General features: G+C 38.9%; 1 long non-coding RNA gene across 2 annotated transcripts in view; it reads left to right on the forward strand.

Annotated features, from left to right (window-relative positions):
* The first annotated feature begins 47 nt into the window (after positions 1-47).
* The window catches only part of LOC115909416, a 32,754-nt gene continuing 19,997 nt past the window's right edge, over positions 48-12,804 (forward strand). Inside the window, exons 1-3 of one of the 2 annotated variants that reach the window (XR_004061146.1) lie at positions 48-154; positions 11,313-11,487; positions 12,234-12,367. This is a non-coding gene — a long non-coding RNA (uncharacterized LOC115909416). Of the gene's footprint in view, positions 155-10,573; positions 10,783-11,312; positions 11,488-12,233; positions 12,368-12,804 lie in introns of those variants that run through there. The other variant, XR_004061145.1, reaches the window with a different exon arrangement.

Genomic DNA, 12,804 nt, shown 5'->3' on the forward strand with positions numbered 1-12,804 from the left:
CGCCGCTCCCCGCCCGGTCGCTGCCGTTGCGCAGCTTCCGGCGCGCTCCCGCCTCCATGCGGGCCCGGCCCACTCCGCTCCCTGCAGCCAGCGCAGGCGGAGCCACTGCCGGGCGGGCCCTGGGCTGCGCCGAGCGGGGCTAGCAGCGCCCGAGGTATTTCTCGCTCCCTCCCCCTCTCCTCCGCGTCCTTCCGCCCCGCTCCGTCACTCACGCGGCGCGGTGGGAGGGCACGGCGGCGAGGGCCGGTCCTGCGGCGCCTCCCCGGGCAGGGCGGGGCCCGCTCCTGCTCCCCCCAGCCGAGGCCCGGGAGGTGGCGGCCCCGCGGCGCTCGCCCCGGTGGCGGGAGGGGCGCGGCGCTGCTCGGCACGGTGCTAGGGGCAGGGAGTTGATGATTAACCTGCGGGCCATTGAGTGCCTGCCTAAAGTGGCGCCCAGGGTGGGGTTTAACCTTGTCCGGGGCTCGGTGCCTCCGTGTGTGACTCTGCCCGAGACCCTGGGGCAGCCAGTTTTGCTGCTGGTGCTGCCGCCGCCGCCGAAGCGCTGCGGGGATGCGCAGCTCCCTGTTGAAAATCTCTGCTCTAAATCTCAGCCTAGAGCTCGCCTCGCAGTCGTTTTTGGAAGTTTCAGGCTCAAGAGGTCGAGGTGATGTGGGGGTCTCGGCGAGCGTCTGTGCAGCAGCAGCCTCGGGCTGCAGGAGTGTTGGTGGCTGGCACTTGAATCCATGCTGGCCCCTTTTCCTCGGGCCGAGCTGCAAGGAGCTCAGCAGCTGCGGCATTTAGGTCAGTGCTCCGCTTCTCTTGCGTCAGGAGAGCTGTCAGTGCGGCCCCAGCCTCCTGCTCCCCGCGGCTGCAGGAGCCAGCGAGTCAGGAGATTGTTCCAGTGATAGCGCAGAAAATCCTTCTCTCCTCCTGCCTGCCTCTGCTTTCCTGACACGCTACTCCCGGTTGCGTTTTTAAAAAGCGCTTAGCACTGTATGATTTGCATTGCGAAATGATGTATTACTATAACGGGTCCGTGGTAACATCCGTAATCTAATTTTTTGCTGTAGTTATTCCTTTAATTTGTGCAGCAATGTTGTCAAGGTTGAATTAATGTTTGAGAGTATTTTGTTCTATTTGGAGGAAGTTTTATGCCTGACTGGAGAAATACTGCAATGAAATTTGTGAAGAATTATGTCACGAGTGCTTATTTTTCAGATTGATGTTGGGGTTTGCTTCATTAGTGCTTTGATTTTAGTGTAAGTTTTACCTTTTCCCAGGGGTGACTAGAGTCTGCCGTTTTGTTTTGGCCTTCCACAAACTTTTGTTTCAAGTGTGTACAGCCTAAGAGACAATGTGGCAAAAGGCGTTTACTTGTGTGTGTTTGTGCTCTGGAAGGATTAAATAGATGTTTTTGCTGCTTGTTAGCAGGGGCTGATTTTGAAAAGGCTCTAGTACTAGATCCCAGTTCTCTGGTAAATTAGAATTCATTACTCAATACTGTTAAGACTTTTTAAACTGCCTAATGCCTCCATTCTCTGCTTTGTCTCCTCCCTTTCACCTCCCAACTTTTTTGGTAAATTAACTTATATTTGGGATCAGGCATTTTAGCAGGGTCTAGGAAGAAATACTTTACAATGAGGGTGGTGAAAAACTGTCAGGTTGCCAGAGAGGTGATAGATGCCTCCTCCGTGGAAACATTCAAGGTCATTTTGGCCAGGACTCTGAGCACTCTGGTCTTGTAGATGTCCATGCTCATTGCGTGAGGTGGGACTAGATGAGCTTTAAAGGTCCCTTCCAACTCAAAGTACTCCATTATTTCAGGTGTTTTTTATATACCCCTGGGTACCACAGTAGGATTTACTGGTGTCCTTTATCTTTTTTCCTCCCTGACATTCTAGTTGATTAAAGGAAAGCTCCTGCCACAGACAGAATCCAGAAACTGAGTTTTTCCATATGCTTAAGGAACAGAATTTGTGTGTTGGCGAAGAAAAGAAACTGATGTTTTTCATCTCATTTTACCATAGAAACTTCATTTGTCCTGAACAAATGAGTCCTATAGTAATAATTACTATGTGATGCCAACTCTGCAGTCACGAGGAATTGATTTGAGTGTTCCAGATGTGGACTGGTAATGACTTTGGGATCTAGTTAGACTGCTGTTTGCTCAAATGGAGTTTTGTCTTGCATGTTGTGTTAATTTGACTAGATTTGGTTTTGATTTAACTAACAGTGCATGAGCACACGGCTTATTTCTTGTTTTATCAATTTCTATCTGCCTTTTGAAACTTTTTTCACAACATAGAAAGAATTAGGAGGATTTTAAGATACAAATTTTGAAGCTCCTTTGGTTCAGGCAACTGAATGAACCTCCATGTCTGATTTAACTTCCTGAATCAGGGAATCATCCTCTTGTTGTACTCTGTTCAAGCATTGTTTGCCAACTTTGTGATTACACGGACACAGTGAAGATTCAGAGTCTCCCCCCAAACCCCAAGATGAACTCTTGAAATGTGTGTTGTTTAAGGCTTGATATAAATATATATCTCCATGTGTATATGTATATATATATATATATGTATGTATGTATGTATATACATATATCTGGTGCTTTTGAAGAGTAACAAATCTGTACAAGAAACCATTATCTGGAACATAGTTAAGAGTGTTGGGAAAACAATATTCAGGGCATTTATTTAGAAAATTGTACTTGGGCTGAGAGCATATGCTATTCATGTGTGTCGTCTAAAAATATTTTCACATGCAAATTACACACCCGCTGGCTGCTCGGTTCTACCCATGTTGTTGCTGCATGATGATCTCTGAGAAACTGAGAATGGAGTGGGAGGTACCAGCTGAAAACTTTTGCTTTAAAGGTTTTGTTTCTTGGATTTTGCTTCTGTTTGACTTTCCTCCTTTTTCAAAAACCTAACATAAGAACATTTCAAAAATGGCACTTTGCAAGTTTAAATTTTAATGTAAGAATAATAAAGTAACTAATTATATATGTACCTGTTTTTCTCTGTTTAATTGCTTAAATGTATTAATTATGTTCTGTTTTTCAAGTACAGACCACAAGAAAGCCATTGTGTCAGATAATTTTTTTTGTATATGAAGTCCAGGTGACTGTGATTGTAAACTATCTTGCATTCCTCAGCTATTTTTAAGCCCACAAGTTAGTAACATTACTGATTGTGATATATACACGTAATATCCTTTTGCTATTGCATTGCAGTACTTTAACCAAAGGGAGTAAGATCTTTTCTGAGAGAGATTCTAAAATAAGAGACCAGGGGTTTTTTTTGTCAGCTGCTGCCTGTTTAAACCCTTTATTTTTTCTGGAGTAAAAACCTCTTACATTTTTATGACTCATTTTCAAAAGTACAGGAAAAAAAAGAAGTGCTACATTTTTTCCCTACTATGGTGCCTATAGCCTTGACAGAGCAGGAGAAATCTATATATTGCTCTGAGGTAAAGGTAGATTTCTTTTTTCTTCTTGGATCTTATGAGAGTGCCTCTTATTTTGTCATCCTTAACAGGAGTGTGTTTTTTGCTGTGTAGAAAGAAAGAAGCTGAACACTTGACACCTGATGCAGTGCTTTCAGAAATCACTGCAAAGATTTCCATTTGGGAATTGCAGCTGGCCTTCAAAATAATTTCTTATTTTTCATACTATTCTTATTTTACCTCAATTTCGTACAGCCTGTAGGCTTCTGATCCCATTCTAGTAGGGAACAACAGCCAAGAATTAACTTAGTATCTCATGTGTTTCCAGAGATGAATTATTTTCAGGAATCTTTCTAGTGGGAAAATACTAGTGATGAAATGTTGTTTCTGAAACCCGTGGAAAGCTGATTGCTATCTGATATGATCATGGTGGTTATGTTGTGCATTTGTGTCCTTAGGAATCTTCCAGTAGTTAGGTTATGTTTCTGTGGCATTGTGATGTTCTATTGCTACTCTTGTGAAAATCAGCAAAAATAGAAAATACAGCTTAATGTTGATGGAGGGATTTGGATAGGACTCAACATGAAGTAATATAGCAACAATCAAACAAAATTCATGTCTCTGTAGTGACAAAGATATTGGCTAGCTTGATGTTCAGGACTTGAAAAACTGATGTGGGAGTTTGGAGTTGCATTGGTTAGAAGACTTACAAAGTAAGAAGGATTACAGCAGGCCAAGTGTTTTGAAATTAAATGAACAAATAGTTAACACTTGCCCAGATATGATACGCTGGTTTCTGGTTTCATGCATTAATTGCTCTTTTAAGGCAGGTTATATTTGACTCTCCTTTTTGTTTGGCCTTTATACTGTTTTTCTCTTCCTCTGCATGGAAGTCTGGAATTTCTAAAGTGGTTTTAGGTTTAACTGATTGACTTATAGCAGAATTCCAAGATGTATTATGAGTAAAGTTTCATTCATTTTGAGAATAGTGATTTTCAGCAGTAGTTGCTAAAGACAGTATTATACAGGAATTTAGGAAAACTGTGATGGTGTCAAAGGTGCTATCACTCTTTTGTGTGTGTTTATAAAAGGGAAATTAATACTAAATTATATCTATGCAAGTAAACAATAGTTGATATAATGACACTTTTAAAAAGAATCTTAGTTGTTTCATTCTATTTTCAAAGTAACTTTAAAGGCTGTTTTGTCTTCTTGAAAAAAGTAGTGGTAATTAGACATATTAGTTAAAGTTGAACCCTTGTGAATCTTGAGAAAAAAAAATCTAAATTACTTGGCTGCAGAACCTGGTTCCTCTGTTAGCAGAGCAAAGAATATTGAGTAACACACTCACTGTCCAAGAAACTGGCCTGTTCTTTTTACACTCCATAATGTTCTTGAAGATATTTTTCGTGTATTCTGGTACTTTCAGAAGGAAGAAGTCTTTTCAAATAGACTGATCCTAAGTTTGTAAGATGTCAATTGGTACTGACAAAGGAAAAAGAACAATGATCCATTTTGTGAAATTTGAAAGTGACAGATTATCCATTCTTACTTACTATTTAAACTTATGCTGATGTAGCATTACCTGTCCATTAAAGATTTCAAGTACCCTCTAGTACTTGAAGCACTTGAGCTACATTTTATCACCATTATCTTGTGGTTCTTTTCTTATTTAGTCTTGGAGGTTTTTGCTTTCTGCAGTCCCATTTGATTAAACGTGCTGTGTAAGGACGCTGGTATTGTTATAGCCACTTTACACTGTGTGTGAACAGAAGCTCCAGCTTCTGGCATCTCTTTCCAGTAAGTGCTGCATAAATTCAAAGACTGATGCTTATTCTGAAGAGTTTCAAATACTTGTCCTGTCTCCTCTTTCTGGAATTGCCAGAATATTGCATACTTCCCTAATTTTTCACAGAGTTGCTTGAGTCTAGAGAGTTTGTTAAAGTTGGTGGGACTAATTCTGTGTGAGCTTAAAGCCCTTGCAAAATCTTTCTTGTTTGAGTTATCTTGTGGTGGTTTTGTTTGGTTTTTTAACGTCTGAAAAATTTATTTGTGTATGAATTCATTCCTTAGGTAGGGCTAATGAAAGAAAATAATTTGTCTTTATTAAAGTGTAGGACACAGATATTTTTATGTGACAGCTTTTATTTGCTTCTGGTGCTGAATCACCACATGATTTTGTTATGCTAGTTGCTGTAAGAATGCATGTAGCTCTTCACCCTCAAATAGGAGACATTTTGGGCCGGGAGACCACTACTCTTTCTAAAAGAAATTATTTTTTTAAATCTCCAAACTGTTTTTAGAGCGTTTTTTCTGTAATTCTTGGACCCTGGATTGACAAGGGGTTTAGGGAGTGGATGAGTGGGATCATGGTGGTAACAAAAAGTGATTACCTTTTTTCCCCTCTAGCCTAAAATATCAATAGTTCACCTTCCAGTTGAAATCAAATATTGCTGAGTTCTGTTTTGCTGATGTAAATTTAGCACCTCTCTCCTTCTCAAGAGTTGCAACTCATTGGCTGTTAAGTGCATCTAATTGTATGTGCTCTTTCCTGTCAGTCTCTCAACCTTTCTTTGTACTTTAAAATTAGAGATATGTTCCAAAGCTATGGTAGTGTTCAGTACTTGTTCTATGTAAAGCACCATTTCTACCTTTGCCTTTAGAACAGAAGGGAATGGCTGTAATTGTCCTTTTCAGCCTGATAGTGCTTTTTCTGTGTATCAGAAATGTTATTAACTAGGCAGACTGGTAATTTTTCTATAATCTGTGGTGTGCTAATGCAGAAGTTTTGAGGTGTGCTGATGTCATTCTCTGTACACAATATGGTATAATTGATGCAATTTTTTTTTTTGGTTGCTTTTTTCCTAGTTAAAGTTTTCAGTAAAGTAGTTTTGCACCTTGGCCAAAACTCAAAACCAGTCATCTGCTTTTTACGTGGCAGCAGCACCTAGCAATGTGTGGGCATACCTGTGTTGGCAACATACCACAGAGCATCTCCTTGCAATTTATTCTCTCTTCTCTCAGACAGAGTGCCAGGACAGGGGCTTGTTGCTTGGTAGTCAGGTATTGCCCTTCCTTTCTCAACTAGTATGCCAAACACCACTCCTGTAAAAAAGGTTGCAAACATGGAAATGCAGTTAGTTTTGTTGCAAACAACTATTCTAAAGTAAATTTTTTCTTTCTAAAACACAAAAGCAATAGTTTATTGTTAAAAGGGAACTTAAATATTTAGTAGACTCAATTACCTTTATTAATCAGAAAAAATACTGAAGTTTCTTAACACAAGTATAAAATAAAGATATCTAAGGTAGGAATTTGCTGGTGAAGATGCTCTGTCAGTTTGAGAATCTGGCCGACCTCTTGTTTTTTGCTTTAGAATTGCTGGCTTGATTGTTGTCTCTTCCTACCTACATCTTTGAACCACGTCCCTTACTTTCATGACTTTGTGGTTGATATGGGTGCACCATCCTGTGACCTAACTTCTGCCACTTAAACATTGGTGGAAAATTTAACTCCTTCTGTGGATGTTGTTGGAGTATCCTGTAGTTTAAGTGAGTGAGGTCAAATGGGGACAGGCCTTCCATGCAACCTAGCAAACAGCAGTGACTACTAATGAATGCTTGGGGAAGGCATGTAAATAATGTCTGGAACTGTAGAATTTAAAAGGTTTTCAGTGTATTTAAAAATACCCCAGAACTCAGTGTTTTAAAATGCCTTTTGAATGGTCCTAAGACCCAGGTTAGCAAAGCTGCTAAAGTAAATTTCTTTTTTTCTACACATTTTGCTATTTATTTCTTGTTGCTGTTGTTACCACTTAAACAGTGCCTATATTGTTTACAGTAGTGCCACAATATTAATATTTGAAGTTACTTACAACATCAGGTATTAAATGTTCAAATGAAATAATTATTTAGAAGATGAACTTTTTTTTATTTAGTTTGTTTGGCAGAGTTCATGTATTGTCACACAGCATAGATAAACTGTCACTGTATTTCATGCTTCAGAACAGAGGATATTACTGAACTAATATAAGGCAAATTTATTTTGTAATTCAGCTTGTGTCATTGGGTTACTATGTTTTTATAAAACATTTCAACTTTTTGTATTATTACTTGTGGATTGTTTCAGTGAGGGTTTCTTAATTGTTTTTTTGGATTTTTTTTTTTGTAATTAGCAATGCTGTACCATATTTCATGCATGAAATAAAAGTGTAAACTTAAGCACAAATCCAAAATGGAGGTCCTTATCAGAGCAAAGATGGAGGAACAAAACAAAATGGCAGTACTGTAACAGAGGTTCCCAAACTTACTCTGGTGAAGTTTGGTCCCTGATCTTGATCTCTAAAGGACTGTTGGTGCCAGTGATGTTAATTTCTCTTTATAGGTATTTTTTAGGTTTATAGGTATCTCTCAGAGCAGGACATCTATCCCACATTCATCAACCTGCAAACCACCTGAAACCAGGACCCAGCCCTGTGCTTCTACCTTGCTTAGGGGTTCACCACCCCCTACTTCACTCCATCTGTTTGTCATCCATCAAAATCTACCCCTGTACAGCAGGTCCCCTTGGTCAGCTGCTCTCATAACAGTACCTGATTAGAAGACACTTGAAGTGAAATGCAGGCGTGGTACTGGTTCTGAGTACAGCCGGAAGTGCTATAATGTTCCATGCTTAGGAGTAATGTGTGGCAAGTGACTGGTCCCACAAACCCTTCTGCAGATAAGTAATCCTATCAAAGGCAATTGAGTGCATTTGATTAAGGATTACATGCGATTAGTGGGCTGCAAGGTTGCGAGTACAACTTGTATCATTAATGAGTATTCACATATTAATGCTGCTTTGAGCAGAGATTGAACTAGGTGACCTCTGAGACCTGCTCCTACTAGAATGATTTTTTGATGATCACACTTGTATTATGCAAATAGATAACTTCCTTTATAAAAAAATGCATTAGTTGGGTAAGTTAACTCTAGTAAGTCACTGCCATTATTTTACCTAATTGCACCATGTTGTAGCATGGAGTTGCAAATTTGACCCAAGTTTAAGATTTAAAACAGTAAGCGGAATACACCCATACCTTTTTTTGTGTATTGCTTAAAATTCTTTGTATACAGTGTTATGTCAGCTTGAATTCCTTGTGTAGGAATTCTTTCCTAGCATGCAGTTGACTTGTTCAAGAATTAGTCCAGAGGAGAATGGCTGAAAATTTGATGCTTTATGTGCAATTGAGGTGCCTGAATGGATTTAAATTTACTCTGCCTAATTCAGGTACCATTAGTACTGAGACTACAGTAACAAAGGCATCAGTGCAGATTAGCAGCCTAGGAAGGGCTTGAGGCGCTAATATCTTTTCAAGGCAAGGACTCAGAATGTGAGAGGGCATGCTTATATTTAAAAAAAAAAATCCCACTACCACCCCAACAAATCCTTCCGCTGTTAGAATATGCTATGTAGAATCTGAATATGTGTAGATGTTGAGACACAGCTGGTTGAGTTTAATAAACAATAATCCTTCTCATGTGCAGGGAGATTATTAATCAATATGATTATGGATTTTCTTCCTGTGTCTGGATAAACTTTGTACCCATTGATACTTCTATAACTGTTCTCATTTCGTATTGTTAATTACTTACTTTTAAGCAAGAAGTTGGTGATAAGAGATGAAGTCCCTTATCTGCTGCCTGTAAAAGGCCAATCACTTTCACTTGCATGCAATTAGAAATGTTTTTATGTAGCATTTTAAGCCTCCCAATAGTTGCATTAATCTCAGTAACAGGCTATAGTTGTTGTCATGTCTTACTGGTAACAGCGTATTTCAGGAAAACACTTGTTTGTGTGCTTTTATTTAAAAATACAAGGAGTATGGTAACATTGCAAGTAATGAGTTAAGGACCTGACGGGTCTCTTGGGCTTTTAGGGAGTATAGAAAGCAATTAAAAGGAATAAGAGGTGCTAGGAGGGAGTGGAGTTACTTCTTTATGCTGCTCTTCACCACAAGGATATTGTGGGCATTTTGTTCTTTTCAAATAATGTTGATTGGATGTTATCTGATTATGGGATTAGAGTGGCAAAAGACTGAATGCTAGAATGAAGTGCTAAAGACTCCTAAGTCACCAGGACTCGATGCTATTCATTCCTTTAGTGGTTCTAAAGGATGAAGTGGCTGATCTTCTAAGAAGAATGCATCTCGTTAGGATGAGATGCTGTGCCAGGAGACCGGAAGCTGTCAAGTGCTGTACATACTGTACTTCTAAACTGAACACAAAGAGCAGATCTGGAATTTGCAGACCAAGGACTCTTATTTTAATGCCACTTAAGTAGCTTTGAATTCTGCATGGATAGTCTAGTAGTTCTGTGAGCACAAGATACAACTACATAGAAAGCTGTTGTATCTTACAGGTAATAAAAAATACCAACTGCAGCTGGGGTACCTGTCATGTGTCTTTTGCTTGTGTGTTTGGTCCCTAATAACAAGGGCATAGACTGCTGTCTGTGCTTCACTTTGGTCTGTTTATGGGTTGGTCTTCTATATCTATCTGCCCAGTACTTGGATTTCTGAAATCTCTGAATTCTTATTAAACTCTAAATGACTTTTCGGTTTTCCTTTTTGATAAAGTTTCAAATCAGGGAGTGGATTTGAAAGTTAGAAAAGGCCAGGCCTAACCTAAGCAGACATGTTTAACTGCATTAATCTCTTCTGTGTTTAGCAGTCTAAAGAATGACTAAGTTGCTTCTGTTATTAGTAGACAAGAGAGGGATGAACCTATATACTGATACATTCACACACCCTGTTTAGTTCATCCCACCTGAAACTTGCAGTGTATGGCCTTTGGCAGGAAATTGTACCCCACGCAGTTTTGGTGAGGCTCTACAAGTCGTCATTTTTGATGCCATTGTGGGGATGATGACCTATGATGCAGGGGTGGAACTGAAAGTTAAAGCAGTCCCGTAGTATGCTATGCTGCTTTCAGTGATAAAGCTGTGATGTACCTTGTAGTTTACACTCAGGTGACAACAGCAGTTCTTAAGTACTGACACTTGTAGCTGCAATTAGCTGTGTGGTCTTGCTCCCTCACTTTCCCTCCTGTTGTATTAGCACAGTGATTTGTGCCATCATACAGTGACTTGAATCAGAAAATTGATTCTGACTTCGAGAGTGGTCTGTGGCAAGCAGCAATTTCTAACCCAAGCTACTTCCTCACTCTGGTCTAGTGGGTGGCTCCACCAGGAGATGGGATCATGGCCTAAGGATCAGAGCAAGCAGCAGGAGGGTCCTCTCTCTTTGAACTGGCATTTTACCAGAATAGATGCTCATCAGATTATGCCTCTAGAATCTGTGACTCATCTTGCCCTCAAGTAAGCATCCCAAGTAGTACAGAATATATTCTGTAAAATCAGAGAAACTTGAAGTTGTGAGAAACTTGAAGGCAGCCTTCTAAAGCTGTCTGTATTAGCACGATGGTGGTAGATGACATTTGGTAGTTTTAGTTAGAAAATATTTCATGCTGGAAGGGATAACTTCAACTACTTGAAGATAATTCTATATTACAAGCAAAATATTCTGCAAAATACATGTATCATTATAGATACCCAGGTGAAAGCCTCTTTGAAGAGAAGAAATATATAATGTATAAGAAACATCCCTAAAATGTATGGAAATGGTGCTCTGCAGTAGCATTAAATGGAAGTTCCTTATCTGGGCATCTCTGCTTAGATGAACTGTCTCTCTGGTTTAATGAATTAATTTATACTTTATCAATCACTGCATATACATATACCCTTTATGTATTTTAAATGTTATTGTTAAGTAACAAGTTCTTGAAAACTAAGTAAAGTATTTTCAGTAAGTTTAGACCAAATAAAGTTGCTGTATTTCTTGCTTTCAGTTCAATTACTTCAGATGATCTGTAAATTTTCAATAATGGCAATACATTCATTCTGCCATTTGGAGGAGCCTGTGCCACAGAATAATGATCTGAAGAAAGCTCACTCATTTGCAAGGAAGAGTCTTCATTTGGGAATTAGCACTGATGCGGCTCAAGGGTGCTTTTTCAAGTCCAGGTACGTTTTGCTTAATTATATTTACTTGAGTTTGGTATGCTGGCATTTGATTTACATTAGCATATATGCTGTGTCCTGTCAGAGCCTTTGTGTTGGTCATTTGACACATGAAGTATGTTGAAATTAAAAGGCACATGTAGGAGCAGACATATGAGATGAGTACAGGGAAATAGTCTGGAAAATAATTCTGGCGCCATTTATTATCTCTGGAGTAGCTATCAATAGAGCTATCAATAGAGGTTATGATCTTAATGACACCGTTCCCTTTTGCTGCATGTTTTTCAGACTTTTAATATGTGTTTATTATATAAATTCAGTATTTTGCTAAGCCTAAGTTGTTGTTTTGTATCAAAATGTTATTAGGTCTCAAGTCATTCGGAGGCAGTAAAAAAGAAGGCACAGTTGGGTCTTCACAACTTGGAAAATGTTCTACTTTAAAAAAATCAGCCTTGGAATTTTTAAAAGTTTATTTTAATTTTATTTTTTCTAAAGTGCATTATTAAATCTTGGCATTGTAACACCTGACCAGGATTTAATTTTAGACTAATGGTTTCTCTATGTAGTGTTTATTTCTTTTCAAGATATCCAATTATTTTAATAACTTAATCATGACTTCACAGCACAAGTTGGTTTCTAGTAATATTCTGTAAGGGAGCTATATGCAATGTAGCTATATGCAATGCAATATACATTCAATAAGAAGTATTAGCAGTAAATTAATAAAATAATTGTGACTATTTCAACAGGAACTTGAATTTCTTATGTTCTCATTGCAAACTGTGGGGATTCTTTAACTGGTGATGGGTTTTGTGTTTCAACCAGCAGGCAAATAAATGATAATTTGGGAAAAAAGCCCCAACAGCCAAATGCTTCTTATCAGGTACAGTTTCTCAGCCTTTTCACTGGTGCACAAATCAAGAATCTTTTAATGATATCTGTCTACTATGTTAGTTAAGTTACTAGTTTAATTAGTTAAATGAGATTTATTACTTAAATTACTGGATCTCTTGCATCTTTCTAGATGCATATATGATCCGAGAAGCCTTAACAATAACATTTGTCATGCTAAAAATCCTGCAAACTTTAATTTCAAATTTCTCAGGTATATTACTGTGGTATATTTTGGGTCTGGAAGCAGAGGCTCCTGTTCTGTGTGTTTTCATGCACGTTTGACTTCCTGTCAGTGCCTTCCTGGTAGAGAAGTGATGCTGAGAACTTTGGTGACATAGAAAGCACATAGCTTTTTTTTTAAGTGTAAGCCTTTAGTTTAGTCCACTCATTCTTGTAGGAATCATGAAGACGATGTTTTAAATAAAT

This window comes from Camarhynchus parvulus, chromosome 1 (genome assembly GCF_901933205.1).
Source record: "Camarhynchus parvulus chromosome 1, STF_HiC, whole genome shotgun sequence".
Classification (NCBI taxonomy): domain Eukaryota; kingdom Metazoa; phylum Chordata; class Aves; order Passeriformes; family Thraupidae; genus Camarhynchus; species Camarhynchus parvulus.